The 24,498-nt window shown below is 36.5% G+C and overlaps 1 protein-coding gene across 34 annotated transcripts in view; it reads right to left on the minus strand.

The window, feature by feature from the left end:
- LOC106875847 (coiled-coil domain-containing protein CG32809) overlaps positions 1-24,498 on the minus strand; it is a 931,982-nt gene that overhangs the window by 122,281 nt on the left and 785,203 nt on the right. The gene's annotated exons all lie outside the window — the stretch shown is intronic.

Genomic DNA, 24,498 nt, shown 5'->3' on the forward strand with positions numbered 1-24,498 from the left:
ACTAGAATGCAACCTTGAATGCATCTCTTCATGAGGTTAACATATCCTCTAATTAAATATATATATAATACTTATATATATATATATATATATATATATATATATATATATATAATATAAATAATATATATGTATGTGTGTGTGTATATATATATATGTGTGTGTGTGTGTGTGTGTGTGTGTGTATGTGTGTGCATATATGGGTGACGCATCGTTGCGACAAATACAGGAGTCGGTCCTCATAACTGAAACGCAACCAATTTTAAACACCAAATACACGTAGATGAGGGCCTTACCATTGCCCATGGTTGCATGTGTTGTTCACACATATGATGCGGAATATGAACGTAAATAAATTAATTAAAAAGTCTCTATCTGATCTGATATAAACGAAATTGTTACAAACACACATATGGACGCACATACTTACATATAAGCACGGACACATAAGTGCGTGCACACATATGAGCGTGCACACATATGAGCTTGCACACACTCACATGCTCATACCAACCAGTTTCGAAACAACGCCAAAACAACGCTAGATCATATATTCAAAATAAATGGAAGTGGAGAGACAAGTTACTGAAGAGATTGCAAGAGTGCAATGAAATAATTTAACAAAAAACTATATAAATTAATAAAGGACTGAACCAGTGCGTGTGTTTATTACCGGCATAATGCCTCTCCCAAGGTTTAATTGTATATATATATATATATATATATATATATATATATATATATATATATGTATATATACATATATGAAAATAGAAGTTGAAAATGCACTGAGAATAGTTAAAATATTGTTTATTAGTATATTTATATATTTAAAGCTTTAACTGGTTTCACAATTTACACTGATTTTCAAAAGGTTCAAATAGAAAGACATGGCTTATGTCGCAGCTGTCTTGCTACTGACTAGTGTTTGAAGCTTGCCCTATTTTTATAGGGAGTTCATGGCTCAAATTAGTATATGTTTTGAATAGGATTTGATTGTTAGAGGATAGTCATATGACTGCTCTTAGAAATTTTTGTAGGTTCCCTGCTATGTCCATGTGTTAGTATCAAGTGACAATGTTTTGCATCAACCATAAGCTGATATGGTTGACTGAACATGTCCAAACAATCAATGCTCTGAATGTTTTCTGTCAAGTGATTGTAGAGAATGAGCACATGATTAAGTTTTTTACTTTTTGTACATTTCCTGCTACATAAAGAGTAAAGATCCCCTTTGCTCATGAATGACCATGGGATTGCACCTAAAAAGTTCCCTTCTGAGACACAAATCTGGGCAAGATTGTTTATGGAAGCCCAGCAGTTGCCCATGCATACCAGCCTTTCCTATCCATGCCACTGATGTTATACAAGAGAAAGGCAAAGGCTGATACAGCTTAGCACCAGTGATTTCAACAGCTGAGTGAACTGGTGCAAGGTGAAATAAAATGTCTTACATACAAGGGCGAGTCAAAAATTATACACACTCTTAATTTTTCAATGTATTTACACAATAGCAGAGGATAAACAAGTATGTCATTTTACTATAGAGTCTCCTTCCTTTTCAATGCACTTGGTCCAGTGGTCCACAAGCTTGTATATTCCCTCCAAGAAGAAGGTTTTTGGTTGGTCATGCAACCATTCATCCACCACTTCCTTCACATCTTCATCTGTAGGAAATTGATGACCACATAAACCATCTTTGAGTGGTTCAAAGATATGATAGTCAGAAGGGATGAGATCTGGGCTGTAGGCAGAATGTTCCAGTACCTCAAAACTCAATTCGTCAATGCTTTCAATGGTCTGGGTGGCTTGTGTGTGGGCATGCATTGTCATGCAACAACAAAACTTTCTTCGACAATAGGCTTCGACATTTGGCTTCAGTTTGTTGACTGAAGCACTGTATCTTGCACTGTTGATCACATGCCCCTTTTCCAGAGAAATAGGATCACTGTTCTTTGTTCTTCTTTGGTGTACATTGCTTGTGGAGTTGCCATGCTTACAGTGTAAAACCAGAAAGAAAAATGGCATGATCAGGCTCAGACTTCGATCAATTGACCATGATAGTACCAACTATATGCACGCATATGCAGAAGGCAGTGTGACAATAACAAAGATATGTTATGGCAAAAGTGTGGATAATTTTGACTTCTTCACACACACACACACACACACACACACACACACACACACACACACACATATGTATGTATATACAGATGAGAAGAAAATGGAGGAAAAATAACAAACGGAAGTGTTTTGTGCTAGTAAGCCATTATTTAATTAGTAAATAAAGGTGAGAGTGAGAGTGAAGTTGTTTACGATCGTTTCTGTTTACCATGGTGAGGAAAATATATATTTATATTTTTGCCTCATTGCTAATGGTAGACATTGCCAGAACGAAGAAGTCAGAGGTAGAGAGAAAAAGAGTGAAAGATCAATGGTTACATTGGAAAAGAGAAGATCAAAGATTTGAGTGTCTTACATTATAGTTGGGTTCACAGTTCGTTAAGTCTGTTATGAGGTGGATGAAGAATATAAGTTGGACCAGTGGTCTCATGGTTATTCAGTGACATGTCTTGTATGTGCCTGTTACTTTTGGGGTTCACCTGCAGTGCAATATAAGGGAGCTAATTCTAATTAGGGAAAACCGGTGCTATTATAATGACCTAAGTGTCATTGAAATATAGGTTGTAGGTGGTTTGTATTATTACAGGAAGCCATATATTGGTGTAAAATATGGAACAAGTGTCGGTCCGATTTAGCGTGTAGAGAGACTCATTGGCGTAATACTATTTTGTTATGAAGAGTGCATAGAGAAAGAGGGTGGGAAGGGAAAGTTTGCTTGTAGGTGTCTTAGGTGGTTCTCAGTTAAAAAAATTATATGCATACATAGGCTAGTGTAGGATGTAGAGTAGGTATATAATTATTGGTTTATTATGTGAGTTTGGAGTAGGGTATATTAGGTATTTTGTGTGTTTATCTATAATGTAAGTTTGGGTTGGTGCCAGTGGTTAAGGGGAGGTAATGTGCTGGTAAGCCTACTAGTAGGGGTGAGGCTAGGATAGTGATATGTGCAGGATAGAGCAGGTTTAACAAAACTTAGAGAAGACAAATTCGCCTATATGCAGACAGGAAAAATTATTTTCATGTTTTTTATTCAACAGAGGAGGTTTAGTCATTAATATATTCAGGTGCTCTTGGACTTAATGAACTGTGAACCCAACTATAATGTAAGACACTCGAATCTTTGATTTTCTCTTTTCCGATGTAACCATTGATCTTTCACTCATCTTCTCTCTACCACTGACTTCTTCATTCTGATGATGTCTACCATTAGCAACAAGGCAAGAATATAAATATATATTTTCCTCACCATAGTAAACAGAAACGATCGTAAACAACTTCACTCTCACTCTCTCAAATAATGGCTTACTAGTGCAAAAGACACACTTCTGTTTGTTATTTTTCCTCCATTTGCTTCTTGTCTATATAAATTAAACTACGGTTACCTGCTAAATTACCTGATGCCATATACCTTTTACCAAGGAATATACCTACTGAGGTAATTACCAGAAGTGCCTTTGGATATATCTATTCCTTAGAGGCTTTAAACACCTCTAACGTACACCTGTATATATGCATATATACATAAATACACACACACACACACATATATGTATATTAATATATGTGTGTGTGTGTGTGTGTATATATATATATACATATATATATATATAGGTATATGATAGGATTGCTTAAACATTCAAGGGGTAGTCTGAAGTATCTAAGCAACCAGGGGATAATTAAATCCGAAAGCACTCCTGGAGATTACTTGTGTGGGTACTGTCTTTGTTAGAAGGTATCCAGAGGCTGGTAATTTATGGTTTAAACCGCATCTAACTATGAAAGAAATAAAAGTAATACTTGAAGCAAGGAAATCAGTTATAAGCTTTGATAACACACTCTGGGTCCGTAAGGACTCCCCAAACTCCTTCGATATCACCATGGGAGCCCTGGATTCAGCTCAGATAACCGACTTAGTGGGCATATATTTGCTTTCAAACATACAGGACGAATTCCCAGATCTCAAAGGAGGCTTATACAGGGACGACGCGCTTTTTGTAGTTAAAAATCCCTCTAACAGGAAACTTGAACTCATCAAGAAAAACCTACACAAATTCTTCAAAAGATTTGGACTAGCCATTTCCATAGAAAATGAACACACCTCCATAAATTACTTAGACGCAAATTGCAACCTAGCCACAGGACTCTATGAACCTCACATAAAACCAAACACTAACCTAAAATAAATAAACGCATCCAGTAACCACCCGCTATTCCTTAAGAGAGGCTTAGTACATAGCATAAGCAATAGAATATCACACCTCTCCTCTAACCAGGATATTTTTAATAAGCATAAGGAAACCTATAACATCGCACTACATAAAGCAGGATTCAACCATAAAATTAAATTCCTAGAATCCAATAACCATAAAAAAGACCCCAAAAAAGGGAATCTAAATGCTATCAACACATACACTAATAACACACAAAACCCTACTGCAAACCACACTAACAATATGAAGGACACAATTAAACATAATGAAAGTAATAGAAATACAAAGGATCCCAAAGCCAAACCACATAACACCAAAAATACCAACAACAGTGTAAACACCAATACCAATAAAACTACTAGGATTAATAAGACTAATAACATGACGAAGCAGAAATACAATAAAAACCAGAACATAATCAATATTAAGCCATACAAAGATAAGTATATTATTAATAACAGCGAGACCCAGAGAACTAAAATGAACCCTACGCCGGGCCCACAAAAACCAAACAATACTAACACAGCTAACACTGATAAGACACATACTAAAAATAAACCTAACTATAGAAATGAATTAGATAGCCATAAAGACAAATTCACTAGCCTTCCCAGCTATAATGGCAGGTTCTATACCAGACATAACCGTAATAACAATAAGAACAATAGGGATACGATCTGGCTAATTATCCCCTACACCATGAACCACAAATCCAACATAGTCTGTTCATTAATGAACATAATAGATAAACATCTAAATGTAAATGATAAATATGCAGCAATATTTAAGAACAAAATTAGAATCGGCCACAGCCTGACATGTAACTTAGCTACCATCATAGCCTCTATTAATAATAAAAAATTAGACCAAACTAACGACCGTCTGACAAATAGAACAAACCCCAACCCTAATCCAGAGCAGAGATACACACCAAAAAAAACAAAAAAACAATAGGGCCACACAACAACACACAGACATAGACACCCCTTACAACCTATGTAGCTGTAGAGATAGGAATCAATGCAATTTCTCCAATAGATGTAAGACCAAAAATGTAGTTTACCAATGCGACATACACACAAATGGCCATATTAGATCTTGCATTGGCGCCACATAAAAACCAAATTCGCCTTAGATACAATGAACACCGATCTAGCTTTAAGAATAGAAAGAAGGCAAATTCAACAGGACTTAGTAGTTATATCTGGGAATTAAAGGACAATAATATAGCATACAAACTAAAATGGCATATACTAAAAACAGCAAATTCTTATAACTCAACTAACAGACGGTGCGACCTCTGTCTAACAGAACGCCTCGAAATCATAATGGCTACAACACACCTTTTAAACAAGAAATACGAAAATAACCGAATTTGTCTACACACTACAAAATTTTCATTTTCTAAGTATAATTAAATATGTAAAAAAAATTTCACTTTCTAAGTATAATTAAATATGTAAAAAAGAATTTTCCTTTTTCTAAGTATAATTAAATATAATCAAATATTAATAAGGTCAGAGTTAGCTCCCTCTTCACCAAAACTTAGAGTTACTCCCATTTACTAACACCGCCGGTGCTAAAAAACAAAAACACATGCTCGAATTTTTAAAAACAACCACATGCGGAATGTGTTTGACCAAAATTGGAACTACGAGCTTCAACAGCACCCACCCTACCTCTCCTTCGCAGAAAGACTATTAACACAACTTCGACTAAAATGTAAGACTAACTTTACCTAACTCTATTCTTATACCACTATATGCATTACTATATCCCCTAACTGTTATTCCTGCATCTCTCACACCATGAACTTTAACATACTTCTCAACATTCTGAAGAGATCTTGGCACATCGAAACGATCGTCAATGAATCATTATAAAATCTCCACATAATTAAATCAATGGCTAACTAGTGCAATTGACATGCTTCTTCTTGTATTTGTTTCTCCATTCTCCACTTGATTATATATATACATACATACATACATACATACTAAAATACAATTCTTTTTATGTGCTGGTGCCACATAAAAAGCACCCTGTACACTCTGTAAAGTGGTTGGCATTAGGAAGGGCATCCAGCTGTAGAAACCATGCCAAAACAGATGACTTCAAACTGTCCAACCCATGCCAGCATGGAAAATAGATGTTGAATGATGATGGCAGTACACACACACCTATACACACAAGTATTTGTGTGTTGTTGACATTTGCATTATAGTGAAAATCCCTTTTGCTGACCTTTTCCTTGTCAATGATCATCTCCTGGCCTTGCATCTACATTGATGTGTGCAATAAGATATCACTTACTTGAAAAAAAGAAGTCAATAACAGGAAGGATATCTAGCCACAAAACAATGTCTTAATAATATATATTTGTCTAAACTGTGCTAGTGTGGAAAAATAGATGTAAAAATGAATAAATGAATCCCTAGATCTCACTAATCATTTTGAAATATTATACAAAGTAGTTAGTTCACATACAGAGCACTTATTTACCAATTTCAGCATCCAACACTATTATTTCTTTTTGATTTTTCCATGTGATCCATAAAAACAATTTCCTCATTTGAATATTTCACATTTACAATTTTGAAAGCTTCTTGTGGATTTAAGTACATTCATAGTTACACAGTTTGAATAACACAGAACCTAAATACATCAAGAAGTGATTGAAGTATTGATACTGGAAGTTGAATCATATTGCTGTTGGGAGGAGTCATCTCCTTGTCAATTGTTTGGCAGAGTTTTGGAATAAGCACCCATCTTCACGTAAAAAAAAAAAAAAATCACGATCTTTAGGTTTTAAACATAAGAGATTATGATTTTTAAAAAAGTTTATTTTTACAAAAAAATGTTTCCTCTTTGTATTGTAGTGGGCATGTGAAAGCAGTGGTGTGAGTAAATGAATATATTTAGATCAGTTCAAATATGTATGTGACATATTTGATCAGTATTCACTGCAAGTTTTCCTGTGGAAAACTTTTCTCATTTTAGGCAATAGGTGTTGAGAAACACCAACAGTCATTTCAATCTATCCTCTAGCAGAAGTGGTAAATGCCACATTTCTAGCTTCTTGAGTTTCATCAGCGCTGTGTACTAATGATAAGAGAGACAACCCTGAAATGATTTTGGAAACATTGATTTCCTTATAGTATATCAGCATGAAAACATGGATAAATCCCATAAGACACTGGCACCAGCTAAACAAATATTGTAGTGGGCATGTGAAAGCAGTGTTGCTAGTAAACAAACATATAGATCAGTTAAAATTTGGGACATTTTGGGGTTGTCTCTCTTGTGGTACGCAATGTTGATGATGATCAAAAATCTAGAAATAGGGCATTCATCACTTCTATTGCAGGGCACCTTGAAATAACTGTTGGTGTTTTTCAATATTTATTGCCTTAAGCAAAAAAGGTTCTTCATGACAAAATTAGAAGTAGATAAGGCCTTTATACAAGTAAAATATATCCCAAACATATTTGAACTTATCTAAATCTTAATCTTCATATTCAATATCATAAACTTTCCTGTTTCACAGTATACAAGTGACAGTGATAGATCAAGATGTCCTCAGGTAACTTTCTACTGCATTTATTTTTTGAAAAATTAACTTGAAATATTTATGTTTTAAATACCAGAGAATTAGAATCTATGAAAAATGCAAAATAAGCAAACAAAATACAGAAGTATGTATTCAGTAAGGAAAGCATTGGTACCCTTGCCTCGTTGTGTGTGTGTGTGTGTGTGTGTGTGTGTGTGTGTGTGTGTGTGTGTGTGTGTGTGTGTGTGTGTGTGTGTGTATGTGTGTGTATTCTTTTATTTGTTTCAGTCCTTTGACTGGAGCCATGCTGGAGCACTGCCTAAAAGGGTTTTAGTCAAACAAATCAACCCCAGGACTTATTTCTTAAGCCTAGTACTTATTCTATCAATCTGTTTTGCCAAATTGCTAAGTTATGGGGATGTACACACACCAACACTTGTTGTCAAGTGGTGATGAGGGTACAAACACAGACACAAAGATACATAAACATAAATATATACATACATATGCACATATATATATATACATATATGTGTATATATATATATATATATATATATATATATATATATATATATATATATATAGGCGAAGGAGTGGCTGTGTGGTAAGTAGCTTGCTTACCAACCACATGGTTCCAGGTTCAGTCCTACTGCGTGGCACCTTGGGCAAGTGTCTTCTACTTTAGCCTCGGGCCGACCAAAGCCTTGTGAGTGGATTTGGTAGACGGAAACTGAAAGAAGCCCATCGTATATATGTATATATATATGTGTGTGTGTGTATATATATGTTTGTGTGTCTGTGTTTATCCCCCAACATCACTTGATAACCAATGCTGGTGTGTTTACATCCTCGTAATTTAGTGGTTTGGCAAAAGAGACCGATAGAATAAGTACTAGGCTTACAAAGAATAAGTCTTGGGGTCAATTTGCTTGACTAAAGTCAGTGCTCCAGCATGGCCATAGTCAAATGACTGAAACAAGTAGAAGAGTAAAATGATTAAAAGAGCATATATATATATATATATATATATATATACACAAAAGACTTCTTTCAGTTTCCATCTACCAAATCCACTCACAAGGCTTTGTGGATTTGGTAGATGGAAACTGAAAGAAACCCATTGTATATATATATATATATATATATATAGTTAGAAAACAAAGAGATCTAATGGATACAAATTAATTTATTAATTAATCAACATATTTACCAATGATTGTTTCATTTCTCAAATAAGATTAAAATTACAGAACATATATAAAAATATATAAGGAAAATCATCAGGGCTTTCAGAGTGCTATGCGCATAGTAAACATGTTTATATATATTCTGTTTATATATTCTGTATAGTCCAAAAGTATCTTAATGTAATCCCTATTGTCCTCTGAAAACCCTGATGATTTTCCTTATAAGGTATTTAAAATGCAAAAGTATATTTTTATATATGTTTTGTAATTTTAATCTTATTTGAGAAATGAAACAATTATTGGTTAATATATTTGATTAATTAATAAATTTATTTGTATCCATTAGATCTCATTGTTTTCTAACTGAATAAATGTGTCCGATATCTTATGATATTCTATGTAATATATTCATTGAAGGATTATATCTTCAAAATTTTCTATGTTAAACCAGTATATTTTGGATAAAAATCCCTATAAGAGGTTTGAATATCCTCATTGTGACTAATAAATATATATATATATATATATATATATATATATATATATATATATTCACACACACACACACACACACACACAGGTGAGCGCATAAGTGCAAAACAAGGTGGAAAAAAATAGTACCCGAATACCAGAGGTAGAGTAATATGCTTTTATTAAAGCTACAAAATCATCAAAAAAACTGTTACACAAAGCTTCATGTTTTAGTTCATTGGATAGGTGTGATAAAAACTGTCCATCAAATGGGAACATGAAACTCTGAGCAACAGGTCTTGTGATAATTTTGAAGCTTTAATAAAAAATATGTGTGTGTGTGTGTGTGTGTGTATCTATAAGTGTATTATATATATATATATATATATATAAAATACATGTTTATTATGGATTTCCTATAATGCATGCACAATAATATACAGTTACCAGCCATTGTTAGCTGAAGCATACCATCACATATATATGTCCCAATGAATTTCTTCCCTAACTCAGAGTCATGGATATTTTTTAATGAAGTTTTCTACAAATATGTTTCAGATGGTGTAGATTCAGATTATATTGGAGTTTGTTGTGATTATAAATTTTTTGAAAAAAATGTGGTAAATGTCAGTATGTAAGTGTGCTATCCCACCAATTTTTATTTCCATATTAAATCTAATCATAATCTACATGCTCTGAAAGGTTTTTGTTGAAATCTTCATTTAAAAATATCCACTTTTCCAAAAGTTATGAGGAAAGAAAGCCAACTTATGTGAATCTTCTGAATCTCCTCTCTCCATTCCCCTTGAATACATTTTTTCACAACTAATTCAGACAAAACTGGAATAGTCATCATCCTAAGCATATTTGTAAAAAATTTCAATGCAAAATATCCATTTTCTGGAAGTTATGAGGAAGCAAAGTCAGTGGAGAACATTTGAGTATGTATATCCATTGCTTTATGCATGTATATATGTACATGTATGAGGCAAATAGAAAGACCTCTACATGGTAGCTAGATCTTATAGCAATAGCATCACAATATCCCTCAAATCTAAGTAAGCAGCATACTTCACATATGTGGCCCAATGAATTTCTTTTCTCACAACTTTCAGAAACATGGATATTTTTTTAAGGAAATATTCAACAAATACTGTTTACATGGTGTAAATTCAAATTATATCAGAATTTGTTGTGAACTAAATTTTTTGAAGAAAAACAAAATGTGTGATACTATGTATGTGTGCTGTCCCACCAGTTTGTATTTCCACATTAAATTCTGGTATAATCTTACTCTACATACTCAGAAATATATTTGTTGAAATTTTCATTTCAAAATACCCGCTTTCAAAAAGTTATGAAGAGACAAAGCTGACTCATGTGAATACTCTGAATATCCACTCCTCACACTCGAAAACATTTTTTTCATGACAAATGCAGATATAATTGAATCTCCTGCAAGACAACATGGGAACCTTTGACGGCAATGTAAACTTCTTTCGATTAAAGTATCTTTGGCCCAAAGCTTACTAACTTCCTACACCTTGATCCTTGGATCATACCTTTACACACACACACATATATATGTACATATGTATATATATATATATATATATATATATATATATATATATATATATGAAACAAGGTGGAAAAAAGAGTACTCAAATACCAGAGGTAGAGTAATATGCTTTATTTAAAAGCAGCAGAAATATAACAAAAGGTGTTACTCAGAGTTTCACATTCCCGTTCGTTGGACAGTTTTGAGTAACAGCTTTTGTTATATTTCTGCTGCTTTTAAATAAAGTATATATATATATATATATATATATATATATATATATACACACACAAACATACATACATAAACACATATAGCTTTTTTTTATACAGGGGTTTATCACATGCCTTTGTACATACATATATATATATTTATGTATATATACACACAAAATTATCTAAATCCATACATATTTCTGAGAGTGGCTTTTATCCTTCAAACTCTGTACACAATTTCTTATGTACTGTCATGTGTGGGAAAATGAAAAGAGGTTCACCTACCTTCTTCTCGTTGACTCCTGTTTAGCAGTAATCTCTCCAATGGTTCTGCCCTACCCCTGTCACCCAGCATAAGCAGCTGCTATATAACCAAACCTGGGAGCGAATTCACCAACGTCCATCCATGACACCTCCGACAGGGCAAAAGAGGCCGATGCTCACCCCTCTGCCCTCACTTCCCCTCTCACGCTTCCTCTTCCACTCAGCTCTTTGACCATTCGCATCATGACCTTCTTCTTCCAGCTCATCTCCACATGCCCCGCTGATCTCAAAAATCACCTCACTTCACTCCAAGTTGAAATCTACCATCCACCTGGGTGGGTGCCTTGAATGTTGAGATCTTCTTAAGCTGGGAACCTTTTTCTCTTCCTCTTCTCCACAATCATCATCCAATGAAGCGACAATCCTATGAACATCTAAGATGTGATGTGGCATTCCATTCACAGAAATGTTGTTCTTGGAATCGACAGCCATCACTATTCCTCTGTTCCACTGAGTTGTGCAGCGACTTGATCCAAACTTCATCTCCCACCTCCATGAAGATGAGCCCTCTCTCTTCCACAGAGCATTCCAATGGTTTACTCGGATGCTGCCATTAATATTTGAATATCACTCTATGTAGCACGGACTCTTTGGCCTGTCCCGATCGGGGCAACATGTTGTACCAGAATACTGCTTCCAGCGGCAAAATGTGTCCACTCTCCACCATGGCCTTGATTGTTCGATGATGTCTCACCACGGTCCCATTTCCACTTGGCCTGTATGCTGCTCTGAAAAAGCAGTGCACTTTCCACCTGTCAAGCATCTCTTTCAGCACCTCTGAATGAAACGCTGTGCTGTTGTCTATCAGCAATTCATTCACAGGGCCCTGCTCTAAGAATACCTCGTTTAGAATATATGCAATCTCGTCTACAGAGCCTGCTTTCAATTCCCTCCAAATGGTCATCTGGCCCAGCCCACAGTTGACCATTGAGAGATATGTTCCCTGCCAGTAGTGCGTCACATCCACTGCCAGTCATCTCTAGTTGTACTCTACTGAAATATTTCCCTGCTCATGCACACTTGGAGCAGAATCGATGGATTGACACCTATCACAGTTTCCGACCACCTTTTGGATGCTCCATCTAGTAACATTGAAATCACTCTTCCTGGAGAGATACAGGGTTCTATTCATGCCCATATGATGCATGACATGCAGTCTCCTTAGTTTGGAGTCATTTAACCGACACACCCCAGCTACCCCTTGCTTTGATTGTTCTGGTTCCTCTAACCAGGCCTTTTTCACCCTGGTTAGAATGTCTGCCTTGTTTCTCTCTGAAGGCACAAAAATCACATTCAGCTTCTGGCCAAACTTGGCAACTAGCTCTCCTAGAACCCCTAGGTGGCACTTTGCTAACATTTCCACAGCCCCTTTGGCTCGAACTCTCTTCTCATTGGTGATCACCAATCCTATCTAGCCAAGCACGGTGGCTTAATCCATCTGGATTTTGATGGAGTGCAGCCCCCATTTCAAGGCCAAATCCACTCCCTTCAGTACTGCATCCAACTCAGTGACATTGATGTGGTAGTAATCGTCTGCTTTTCGAAGCCAGGCCACGTCCTCCTCTTTGGCATCTTCAATTTCCAACACAACTCCTATCACAATGCTGTTAGTATCACACCATACGGTCCCATTATCCGATTTGGGCACACACCAGTTCCCTCAGACTGGGTCTTCTGCTCTCGTCCTCTCCAGAATTTCTTGCATCATCACCACTGTCACCCCAGTTCTCCCCTTCTGTTCGTCTCTTATGTAACTGCATGCTGTATGCAGCCACCCCATATTAGGGTAGTGACCTACAAATTTCCCGCACATCAAGAACAGTTCTCTCCTACTGACATTCATACCCAAATCTGGGAACTCTCCCCTTCCAAAACACCAACATGCCTGTTCTGTCTCTTTGAAGCTTCAGCCCCAAGGCAGCTCTTCCAGCCATTGGTTCCAGTAGTTTTGAAATCAGCCCAAATTTCTTCAAATGTCTCACAACCTCTGTGGCAGGCACTACAGTCTTGTCCACAAAAATGTCATCTATATAGGAATTGATGACCCTTCTTATCCTATTCACCTTTCCCAGGATAGATTTGAGTACTGTCGCCATGATCTTTGGCACAGAATTCAGCCCGAAACCCAGCCTTGTCAGACAATATGTCTGACCCTTGTATCACACCAGTTTGATACTACCACAGTTTGTCACTCACATGGAGCTGCAAATATGTTGACTTCAAGTTGACAATCATTGCTGCCTTAGTTGACTGTCTCCATACATGCAGCATCTCACCACAGACATCAATCGCCTCACCATCTGGGTGGCATGATACCTAGCCATTCATTTCCTGAAAGTCCAGCACAGGTCTGACTTTGCCTTTGTTGGCTGCTTCACTGCCATTAGCAGTAGCACTCTGCTCACCACCTCCTCCTTCCATGGGATAAGGACACCCTCCTTAATCCACCTATCTACCCCTTCTTCAAACTCACTCCTGGCATGTCCTTTCAGGGTATGCTGGTAGCAGCTCACCCTGTTTTTCAGCCTCTGGGGCTCCTCTTTCCAGCACCACTTTATTGTCCACTGCTGACCATCGAATGCCACCTGAAAATCCTTGTCTTTAGTTGTGTAGGCAGTGCAGATCCTCACGGAGCTTTGCTCCCTCTCACATTCCTGACTCACAGTGCATGGCACCCCCATGCCACCAAACAAAATCATGTCTAGTCCAACACTGACACCTCCAAGGTGGTTGATTGCATCCATTCCCATTACCACATCAATCCCATCTACCATGTGGTCAATCATGATTGTCTGCAGCCTTAGTGTTGTGTCTTGCACCACTATCTCCATGTTGCCACTACCCTTGTATTCAATTTCACTGCTGTCGACCACCCAAACACCACTCATCCCCTTCCATTTCTTTATCACCTTCAGGGCCATGAGAGATGTCATGCAGCTCGTATCCATGAGGGCCTTTAATATCTTTCCCCTGACCACGGCCTCAACTACTGGCAGTGGCTGCACAAGCACCTTTACTCATTCATGAGGGAAGTTTGAGAGGCAGCAACTTCACTGCGGTCTTTTCCCTAACCACAATTTCGGGCGATATGCCCAGTTTGTTTGCACCAGTAGCAAACGGGTTTGGGCTCTGCACAGTCCCTAGCCATGTGTGGTCCCTGGCACTTAAAACACCAGCCTGTGAATGGCTGCTGTCGTTCCACGGCAGGTTTCTTTTTGTCTTTCACCAGCCATCACGCAATGTTGCGGGCTTCTGCAACCACTACCATTACTGCCTTCTGCTTGGTGTTTTGTCTCAACACACGGGCTTAAACGATGAGCTCACTCGTCACCATTTTTTTGCTGCCAGGCAATTGTTGTAGCTGCACTGACACATTGTCAGGAAAGCCATTCACAAAAGCCAGTCATGCTGCCTTTTCCAGCCTCTCTCTGATAAAACCAAACAGCATAGCCAGCTTCTGTACATCTGCAGTATATTTGTCAACCTGTTCCTCTGTCCACCTGACCATTTCCAGCTTAGCAAAAGCAGTGTACTCTCCCTCTGTGTAAGCCTCTCTCAAGCACTGCTTGATCTTTGCTACACTCAATTGTTCTTCATTCATTTTGGGGTAGAGTGCTAGTGCATTCCCCTCCAAATACAGCACTATGAGGTTTGCTACATCGTCGATGCTATGTAGCCTGACCACAACTTCGACCTTTCATATCCAAATTACTATGTCTCCTTTGCCATAGAAAGGTCTGATGACATCATTGCCGATCCTTATCTTCACTGCCATCATGTAGTAGGGGACAACAACATCTGTATATGACTGCCGAAATAGCTTGTCGTGCATGGGAAAATAAAAAGAGGTTCACCTACCTTCCTCTTGTCGATGCCTGTCTAGCAGTAATCTCTCCGATGGTCCTGCCCTACTCCTGTCACCCAGTATAAGCAGCTGCTATATAACCAAAGCTGAGAGTGAATTCACTAACGTCTGTTCACAACACCTCTGACGGGGCAAAAAAGGCTGATGCTTGCCCCTCTGCCCCCACTTCCCCTCTTGCGCTTCCTCTTCCGGTCAGCCCCTTGACCATTCACGTCATGACCCTCTTCTTCCAGCTCATCCCCACATGTACTTTAAAATTTATTAAGGCTTTCCCAAATAAAATTTTAGAAGCTTTGAGGAAATTAAAAGGTGGTACACAAACACACTCAGTTATGGGTGCACTATATCTGTAAGCTAATAAAATTCACTACATAATTTCCAGTTCACTTGTTATTTATTAATCTCATGTGTGTGAGTGTGTGTGTGTATCATCATCATCATCATCATCATTATCTTTTAATGTCCATTGTCCATACTGGCATGGGCTGGATGGTTTGACCAGGGCTGGTAAGCTGAAGGGCTGCACCAGACTCCAGTCTGATTTGGCATGGTTCCTATGGCTGGATGTCCTTCCTAACACCAACCACTCCAAGAGTGTAGTAGAAGCTTCTATGTGCCACCAGCACGAGTGCCAGTTGTGTGACACCAGTATCTGTCATGACGACAACTTCACTTGGCTTTATGGGTCTTCTTCTCAAGCAAGGCATATTGTCAAGGGTCTTGGTCATTTGTCAATGTCTCCATGAAGCTCAATGCTCAAAATGTGCTTTTTACATGCCAGTTACGCAACATTGGTATTGACCACATTGCCTCCGTGAGGCCCCACACTCGCCAGGTGCTTTTTATGTGCCAGTTACTTCTGTGAGGCCCAATGCTCGAAAGGTACATAACTGGTGCCAGTTATGCAACACTGGCATCAGCCACACTGCCTCCGTGAGGCCCAACACATGATAGGTACTTTTTACAAGACACTAGCATCAGGTACTCTGCCTCCGTGAGGCCCAATGCTTGAAAGGTGCGCTTTACATGCCAGTAACATGACACTGGCATTGGCCACGACAATGGTTTCACTTAGCTTGACAGGTCTTCTCAAATATAGCATATTGCCAAAGATCTTGGTCACTAGTCATTGCTTCTGTGAGGCCCAACATTCGAAGATCATGCTTCACCACCTTGTCCTATGTCTTCCTGGGTCTCCCTCTTCCACAGGTTCTTCCCACAGCTAGAGATCAGCACTTCTTTACACAGCTGTCCTCGTCCATATGCATCACATGACCATATCAGCACAGTCGCCTCTCTTGCACACCACATCTGATGCCTCTTATGTCTAACTTTTCTCTCAAGATGTTTGCACTCTGTTGTACATGTACACTGACATTGCATATCTAATGAAGCATGCTAGCTTCATTTCTTTCAAGACTACACATGTTCTTGCTGGTCACAGCCCCTGTATCACTGCTGTGTAGCACAGCTGTTCATATACAGGCATCATACAATCTGCTTTTCACTCTGAGGGAGGGCCCTTTCTTGCCAACAGAGGTAAGAGCTCTCTGAACTTTCCCAGCCTATTCTTATTCTTGCATCTATGCTCTTGGAGCATCCACCTCCGCTACTGACTTGGTCACCTAGATAATGGAAGCTATCAAATACCTCTAGTTTATCCCACTGGCATTTGATAGAGTCTATTTTCTGTACATTTTTAGTGTTTATTGTACCTGTGCAACTTCCACACAGAAAACCTATTTTCCTAGTTAACCTTGCTGCTGGCAAATTTTTCTGCAATAACATGGATGTTTTATCCTGTTCGTGCTATTCTGTTAGCATTATTCTGAGTTTGAGAATCAATTATTTTTGTGTGTATGTATGTATGTATGTATGTATGTATGTATGTATGTATAAACAATATTGAATACACACAAGGTATGTGTTTTGCAAGTTTGTGGGTAGGCTATGCTTGTAGGCATGAACGTGCCTGGTGTAGAAACACCTCGAAGTCATAGACAAGTGATACAACTCACATCAGATCTCATTCAGGAGCAATAGACATTGATGTTTTGTCATGCTTGTAACGTGTCAATACTGCATACCTGAATGAGGTCCAATGCAAGCTAAATCGCCTGTAGGTGCAGCCTACCCATGAACTAGCAAAACATATACCTTGTGCATGTGTGTTCGATATTGTTTATAACCCTCCAGCTGCTTCTAATTTATATTTGAATTTTTTTCCACGGTATGAAACGTTGGTTCTTACACTATTTTGCATATAGTCATTGACAGCAATTTAGCTTGCATCAGGCCTCGTTTGAGTATGCAGTATTGACAAGTCACAAAAAAGGACGAAACGTCTATCACACCTGAATATGATCTGATGCAAGTTATCTCACTTGTCTATAACTTCCAGGTGTTTTAACACCAGGTGCGTTGACGAGAATATATTGTCTTATTCCTGTAAGTGCAGCCTACCCACAAACTAGCAAAACGCATACCTTGTGTATATGTGTTCAATATTGTTTATATCCCTCGAGCTGCTCCTAATTCATATTTGAATATATATATATATATATATATATATATATATATAATTATAATTAGCACATCTAATTGCTTTTAATGTCCAGAGAGTCCATCTCATGTTGATGACATGTGCTAATTAATATTCAAAACACAAAGTAAGAGATACAAAGAGAAGAAGAGGAGAGAGAGAGAGGTTGAAGTGACAGGCAGTGTAAGAGAGAAAGACAGAGAAAGAGAGAGGGAGGGAGAGGGAGGAAAGAAATTGAAAGGAAGTATAAGTGAGAGAGAGAAGGGGAAAACAAAAGTAGAGATTGAAATAGCTACAACCAGGAAGGTAAAAGAAATAACAAGGAAAGAAAGAGAATATAAATGTGCATGGTGGGAATAAATAATACAGTAATGGTGAACTGTGATATATTATTTTCCACAGTATTCTTTCCTTAAAACATATAATTCAAGACACACACACACACACACACACACACACACACACACCAAGCATTTGGAGCCACCAAGTCTATCTCCTTCCAGGTTGCTTCCTGAAGAGGCTGTACCTAATGTAAAGTCTTCTTGCCTCTGCCATGGTAACCAAACATACTCATCTTTCATTTCTCACTTCTGATCCAAACTTCCCAACATATTTCTCTCTCTGTTGTCTTTTTTCAACCTTTGTGTTGAAATCTCTCATCACTACAACATAAATGGATTTGTGAGCTGGCACTTCCTCAAGTTTTTAGTACAGCTCTTCCATTTCAATCGTCTTTGCTAGTATTTTTGGGAGCATAGGTCAGAATGATCTTTAGGGTGGCATTTCCTGAGAGATAAACATCTAGCACTTCAATCTGTGAAGAAGACAATTGGCAGGAAATGATTTTCGAAGCATATTCTTTGTTTATGATGAATCCTATACTGTTTGTTGCTCTTGCACTTTTTGCTTTTTCCAGTCTCACAACACTTCCATCTGACCATCTCACATTTATTTCTTTCCTTCAATATAATAATGAAGTACCAATTGCTAAATGTGGTCAGAACTAGTGGAAGAGAGAGACCCATAACATGGGATGAAGTGGTTAAGGCTGACCTCAGGATCTTGATCTTGGTGGAAGAGATGACAAGGAACCAGGATGTCTGGTGACATGATGTTCTCAAAAAAGACTTTCTCTCATCAGCGAAACTGACAATACATAGTACTTCTGGAAGTGCTATGTATTGTGCTCACCACCCATGTTACAGGAACTCAACCCCTTCCTCCCATGTATTAGACCTGCCTCGTTTTCCCCCCACCTCCTGTAGACTATCCAACTATGTCATCCTTCTCTCTTGTCCTCCACACTGACAACTGTATCATCTTTACTGCTCCTGCTGCTCACCGCAACCACTCTCTACTCCCATAACTCATAGCTCTTTGCTCATCTATCTTTGAACTCTACCCATTTTGAACCCTACCTATTTTCCTTCCCACACATTTTTGCAAATTGATTCTTTAGCTCACCTTGTACCTTGTGCAACTACCTAGGCACTTCATCACCATTATCTATCTCTTGCTAATCCTACTGTTCATTTTCTGTTTCCATACCCTTCGCCTACTAGATGTGAGTAGCCATGCAAATACCCTTCAACAACCTGCATTGCTACTCCACACTTGTTCAATCCCCTTGTTCCCTAGCATGAAGCTCTCCACCTGCTGGGGTTTGTAGTGGTGTAATCTGCATGGTGACCTCAATAATGTATGAATTTGGTTACCCTCAAAATAATTTGACAGAGCTTCAAAATAATCACCCCAGAGTTTCAAAATAAAAAAAGCATCCAGTCCATGATGACATGTGTTTGGTGTTAGAAGGGCATCCAACCATAGAAACCATGCAAAAACAGACATCAGAGCACTATGTAATCCTTGAACACATTGGATCCAGTCAAACCATCCAACTCATGCCAGCATGGAGCATGAATGTTAAATGATGATGATGATGATGATGAGCACTGTTACATCAAAATTTGATTTTCTTGTATGCAAGTGAGATGCGCACAGTAAAAAACATAAAAAAACGAGATAGTAATTTTGAAATTTTTTCATAAAATCTAATTTCCTATGTTAAAAACAGAATTCAGAAAAAAAAATTCAAAAATGAAAAAGCTACAGCAGAAAAATGAAAAATTGAAATTTTGAAAGTATTCTTTTCCAGAATCATTATCTCAATGTTTAAAATATGTAAATCAGAAAAAAATCTTGAGACATGGGCAAAAATGAAAATGGTTGTGCACTCTAAAATGGAAGAGCAGTGATAAAAAACCCCCTGAAATTTCAAAAGACAATTTTTGCAGACCTCACTCCAATGTTTAAAGCATGGAAATCTGAAATAGTTGTCCTCTTTCCCCAAAAAATTTTTAGGGTGGTGTTAGTTGGTTGATTATTTTGAAACTCTGTCAAATTATTTTGGGGATAACCAAATTCATACATAAAAGTTTTTCTTAGTTTTTACTACAGAGAATGTATAAAAGGAATTATAAGATGAGCACCAAATAAAAATTAGATGCATGTCTCCAAGTTGATGCATGTTGAAATTGCTGTGGAAGTCATTAATCACAATAACTTTATATTAGAAATATTTGCCTTTATATTTTAGAATTTACTTCATCATAAATATTGTATGGTACAAAATATAAGTACTCTATGTCTTGTTCAACACAATATGTGATATACACACACATACACACACACACACACACACATTCATACACACTTGCACACACACACCACTTGTTTAATCAATTTCAGTATCCACATTGAAATAATGTGTAAGTAAATCTATGCACCTTTAATTCAATTTTCAAGCTGTATCAGCATACACCTATAGTAAATGACACTTAAACAAAACATTATGCAGTAAAATATAACAAAAGGCCAAATGATTACCAAGCAAACTTCTTAACTGCTCGACCATACCTGCAACCCCATACATATATACACATGTGCATATGTGTGATTTTATTGAAAGCTGAAAACTCCAATAATCTTTACTCTGAGTTTCTTGCTTCTAATCATCAGATGAAAATCATCTGATGAAATAGAATATTTAGAAAATATTTGAAAGCAACTGTAACAGATATACAACAATCAAAGTGAATATTATATATTGATTGGGTGGATCTTGTCTAGGGGAGTTCATCACATGACTCAGAAGAGGGGAAAAATGAAATGGGAGAAGTAGGCTAAGAGATGAGAGGAAGAAATGTAAGAGTAAAAAATGGAAAAAAAAGGAAAGGGGAAAAGTGAAAGGAAGAAATTAAGGAGAAAGAAGGAGGAACAAAGGAAGAGCAAAAAAAAAAAAAAACCGAATTTCTAATAGAATACCAGAGAAGCAGGAACACAGAGCAGGAAGAATATACAATAGAGAAATTACATAAAAAATTGTAAACAGTGGGCAAGCTCCATCCAATCAATATTCAATATTTGCCTTGATTTCTTTTTGTGAATGATTGTATTTAAATATCTTCCAAATGTTTTATTTTGTTTGAATTAATTTAAATTTAAAATAAGTAAGTTGGAGTAATAATTTGTGAAATTGTCAGCTTTCAATAGATAAAATATGTAACTCTATTTTTAGTAGTGAGTACTCTCTCCTTGTTCATACTGTTTAAACAAAAAATTGAAACCTATATACTCATAAGAAGTAGCTGAAAAATTTAGATAATTTTGACCACTAACCACTATAGAGTTGAACTAAATTCACAGCAAGCAAATGTATCAGTTTTAGTGACTTCATGGCTGTTTTATTAATAAAATTGTTGACAAAAGCGAAAACATTATACAATCTCATTTTCCTCCCTTGATAAATCTGAAGCCTTGTGATATGTAAGAGAGAGACTAATATTAAGCCCTGCTAACTCAGTAAGGACTAAATATAATCAGAGAAGATAAGGAAGGTGACTGTTACATGTGTGTGAACTAACTTACCTATAATAATTAAAAAAAAATCCTAAGCTGTACATATCTGAGGAAGATAAAAATCATCCTAAACAGCAGCAAATGGATAATTTCTTTCTTTTTCCAAAATGCATGTTTTCAGATGTAGTATGTTCCATGCTGTAAATTTGCATTAGACAACTTTTGTGGAAACAACTCTCTTCTACAGGCATGCTGATGCTAAATATTAAAACAAAAGTAGGAACAGGAGTTGCTATTTGCAAATTATTTCCCAGGATATTAGTGATATGGCATGCCTGCATGGTTAACAAGTCTGCTTTTACCATAGTCTCAGGATGAGCCAAGCCTTGTGAATGAAGTTAGTTAGACAGAAGGTCTGAATTTGTGATATATTGTGTCACACTGATTCTACCCTAGAATTATGTAAAGAGTACATGTCTCTGTAGAATATTCAGCCCCTTACATGCATATTCAATGAGTAGGTAGTTCAGTTGACTGAACAACTGAATACTCCTCATCAAAAAGATATGTTGAAGATCTATTTCTTTACTAGATGTTGACACTTAATGACAGACTTGTTTTCAGTAATTCTGCGACTCTCACTTGATGAACTAAAACTTGTTTTGAAATGTTATTACTAAGTACAGAGATATAGTTAACCAAATCAAATTTGTTATTAGATATTTTTTTATATAGAACTTATCTAATTTAATGCTTCAAACTAAGCATGATAAAGATAGTGCTACATACTCAATATACTCAACTTTGAAAGCCATTTTACTTTTGGATCAAGCAAATGTTTGTTATACATGAAGTGAAGATGTGATAAGAGCTTATATATGTAACATCATAACTACTTAACTACATGTTTTTGACTACTCCATTTCTGGAGGTGTTACTAATAATAGCATTAGTATCTTAAACAATAGTTTCAACTTGAGTACTGATTTCAAATTTTGGCACAAGGCCAGTTAGTTTGGTGGGAGGGGAAAGTCAATTATATAAACCCCAATGCTTAACTTGTACTTATTTTATCAACTCTGAAAGAATGAAAGGCAAAGACAACCATCCTTGGAATTTGAACTCAGAACATAAAGGTGGATGAAATGCTGCTAGCCTTAGCTTCAACTGTAATATTGAATACAACACAAGATAGATGTTCTATCAAGTGTTGGACTATATTAGTATAACAGTGTAATAGTACAGTGGTTTAACAACATTTGTTTTCTAAAATGTAATTTAATAACAATATTGATTCTCTATTAATTACTGAGAACAATAACATTGGCATTCAAGGAGCTAATGAAGACAACACTACACAGTTATATAATACTGTGTTGGCATTAAAAAGTTTTTGTAACTGATAAAATAAATGGCTTAGTAATTCTGTATGCTGTTGTAAAGCAATACTAGAAGCTCTATAACCACTGTAACTAACAGAGTGCAAGTAAGTTATAAACTATTGAAAAACAATAGTTGTATGATTTTATCAGTAATACAATGTAGTTTCACCAGCTTTGCAAGAAATTTATTTCAAATAATTTACAAGTTATCAGCAATGTTGGTGAAATTTAGTGAAATGTAAAGACTAATATAGACAATATTGTTCAATGTGCCATGGATTATTACATACAACACAACAGAAGTGATCCACTCACTAGCAGTTATACTGAAGAACACATCACAGAAGACATTAAAATAAAAGAAGTACTCTTTAGAAACTCCAAAAATTATATATAATACATATCTTCAAGCAAAGGGATGATACTAAGTAATACCGATCTACAAATGTGCAGAACTAATGTAAATATACTTGGACAAATTTCAACAACATAAACTAGGTAATTTATCAAGGTAATTGTTCTTTCAAACAAATCTTCAACCAGAGAACTTAATCTTACCTCAAATGTTTATATATTTTTAAAAAATTTCATTTGTATTATTCCTATATCAAAAGGTAAACAACTGCTTTCTTTTACCCTTACTACAGCCATTACCTATATTTTCTGAATAATAATAATAATAATAATAATAATAATAATAATAATATAGCTGCTGCAATTACTTTCATTACAATCATCACTAGCACTATCACTACAACAACAATAGAAATTTTTACAATAGCAACAACTGTAATCTATACTAAAAAAACCCCACTATTAACAATTATAATTTCTTTTCACTAAGCATCATACTCTTTTTGTTAAGTAAGTCGATTGAAGCAACTCCAGAATATATATCAATGATACTTATTTTATTAATTCTACATGTATAAAGAGCAATATTAACTCTGCTGAGATCTGAATAAGACAGCAAAATATTGAACAAAAACAACAGAGTAAATCTTCAAGGACTGCCACAACAACAAAAATAACTACATTGTTGGTAGAGGTAAAATTAGTAGTACTAGTACCAACAACAGCAATGGAAATATATTTTACTTTTGTGTTGCATGAGGAATGTTTTGCAGATAGAAGTGCATAAACTGAGTTGAGTAGTTTGCAAGGTATTTAATGCTGGGGTAGGTAACATCTGCAAAATCTATT

Source organism: Octopus bimaculoides, chromosome 9, assembly GCF_046866305.1.
Source record: "Octopus bimaculoides isolate indiv1 chromosome 9, ASM4686630v1, whole genome shotgun sequence".
Lineage (NCBI taxonomy): Eukaryota > Metazoa > Mollusca > Cephalopoda > Octopoda > Octopodidae > Octopus > Octopus bimaculoides.